This window comes from Citrus sinensis, chromosome 9 (assembly GCF_022201045.2).
Source record: "Citrus sinensis cultivar Valencia sweet orange chromosome 9, DVS_A1.0, whole genome shotgun sequence".
NCBI classification, from domain to species: Eukaryota; Viridiplantae; Streptophyta; class Magnoliopsida; order Sapindales; family Rutaceae; genus Citrus; species Citrus sinensis.
The window spans coordinates 19,749,814-19,752,368 of record NC_068564.1 but is presented as its reverse complement, the minus strand read 5'-3'; the positions used below and the strand labels follow the sequence as shown (position 1 = coordinate 19,752,368).

The 2,555-nt window shown below is 36.6% G+C and overlaps 1 non-coding gene across 1 annotated transcript; it reads left to right on the top strand.

Annotated features, from left to right (window-relative positions):
* The first annotated feature begins 912 nt into the window (after positions 1 to 912).
* Positions 913 to 993, top strand: TRNAW-CCA (transfer RNA tryptophan (anticodon CCA)). Its single transcript has one exon. It is a non-coding gene; the product is annotated as a tRNA-Trp (tRNA).
* The last annotated feature ends 1,562 nt before the right edge of the window (positions 994 to 2,555 follow it).

Below are 2,555 nucleotides of genomic sequence, written 5' to 3'. Positions count from 1 at the left end.
TGAGGCTTGCAGTGAAACCGATATCAAGGTTCACCACTAAGAGTGGTGGAACTAGCAATTTGCTATTGTAGTTTCCCTGTCGAGACCTACTACTAAACGAACCAATGGTCGAACCGAACTCCCCTTGTGAGTAGCCACAAGGATCTTCTATAGGCATGCCTTAGCGGAGAAAGGGCCCCTCCAACGCATAAATGGTTGGGAGTTCACGTTCTCATCATCTTTGGTAAAGTCAAGTCCACCACGTAGACATTCTTAGCGGATAACCCGTTTAATAGTACATCCCAACAGGGGACGGCCATACTTGTTCCGTGCTACGTGGCCAGCCTGAGGGGATGCAGGGATACCGCATAGACGGGCTCCATCGAGGGGGTAAAGCTATGAGCCATCCATCTTGCGAGAGGTATAGGTTGCAAAGAGGGGTTGCTATTGTATCGTCTGTGAGCGAATCTGCTGCACATGAATGCACAGACTAAACTGTTGGAGGAAGAGAAGTTGACAACTCCGCTCTTACAAATGCAATTGAATCAGCTCTGAGGGATTAACCGGATTGCACTGATTAGGCAGAAAGATGCCATTGACCTATGTTATATTAGGCAGAAAGATGCCATTTAGGATTTAAGATTAGGAATAGGCGTAATCGGACCTGCTTTTTACATCTCTCTCGTGGGACCCTATTCACTTCTTTGGGCTTCTATTGAATCGAGAAATAGGTTTGATTGTCTATCTTTTTTATATAATATTAATATATATAAGGCATCCTCCAGATAATTCAAATCGAAGCAATTGGATGCCCAATTGGGGCTTATATGACACGACGGATCACTAGAAATGCTCCACTCCACCCTTGTCATATATTCCATACATCACACTAGATAGATATCACCTTCATGGAATACGATTCATTTTCAAGATGCTTTGGTGGTGAAATGGTAGACACGCGAGACTCCAAATCTCGTGCTCAAGAGCGTGGAGGTTCGAGTCCTCTTTAAGGCAGAATATTGAGAATTCTCATTGAATGAGCAATTCAATAAGAGATTTCGGATCGACTCGATATTGAATTATGGAATATTAATACTTAGCAATCAAGTGAGTAATTCTTAATATTATTTTGATTCTATTGTTGTTATTATTGGTATTTGTTAATCGGTCTTATTATTATTGTTATTGTTATTTATTGCTACCATTATTAGTAGTATTAATAATGTATTAGCGTTGGACTTATTTAGTTTGGGCCTAGGATTGTTATTGGGCCAAAGTTTATTTTTTTATGGCTAGCCCATCCAAACCCACTACCCTAGATATAAATGGGAAAAAAATTTGGATCGAGCACTATCTTCCTTGTATGGTTGCGTTGTCGGCTAGGAGATGTTAGAGAGAGAGTAGCCAAAGTTTTTATAGATTTTTTGTCATAGAATTGCAAAAATTGTTGCGTTATTTTTATCACTTCTTTGAAATTTGTGTTCTTTATTTCTTGTATAAACTTAGAATTATTGTGTTTGATCTCTATGATTAAGATTTAGGAGTTTTGAGTGTTTAGGTTAGTATATGATTTTCATGGGTATTATATGTTGAGGAATTATTGATTAAGTGAAAGCCATGAGGATTAATTAAATGTGCACAATTGTTTTTACAATCACTCACTTTAAAAATTATTTAAAATTATGTATTTTATGCCTTGATAATTTATTCATATCTAGTAAAAATAGACATATTGAGGGTTGCATATAATTTTGATCCACTAGAAGATGAATTAAATTCTATTTTTAATAAATTTTTGAATTAGGCATTGAGATTCTGAAAAATTGACATTTCTACCATGTTCTAAGAAGGAGAAAAATGTTTAGACCGACCAAACTTTCTCAAAAAATATGAAACATAGATGTACTTAGGGGTGGCAAAAAAGTCCAGGCTTGTCCAGGCCCGGCCAAGCCCAGCCCAGGCCCGCGGGCCTAAAGCCCGGCCCACACGGATGGGCCTGGATATGGGCCCAAAAATTACAAAGCCCACATATGTTGGGCCTGGACAAGGGCTTTGCAAAAAAGCCCGGACTTGGCCCGGACTTTTTAAATTTATGAATAAAAAATAAATTTAATTTAAATAAAAAAGAAAAAATTTAAAATATTAAATTAGTTTAATTTTTTATATTAGTATTTGTTATTTTATTAGGTTGTATTACTAACATTTCATGTATTTGACCATTATTCTATTTATATATTAGATTATTATCTTTAATTTAAATATTTTTTCTTAATTTAAAAACTATTTTATAATTAATTTAAAAAGCCCAAGCCCGGCCCGAGCCCGGCCCAGGCCCGTCTAGGCCCGGACCGAGTTCGGCCCGTCCAAGTTGGGCGGGCTTTTGAAGGGCCTAGGCTTTGTTTGAATGATGCACTCTTTTAAATGTCTAGTTTATCATATCTAAAATTGGAGCCCTAATTCCTTATACTTTAATTGTTTTAAATTGATGAGTAAAGGGTCCTCAATGCTAGATTCTATATTTTAGGATTTGATAATCTTGAATTTAATTTGAAATAGATTTTAAATGAATTTGGCAT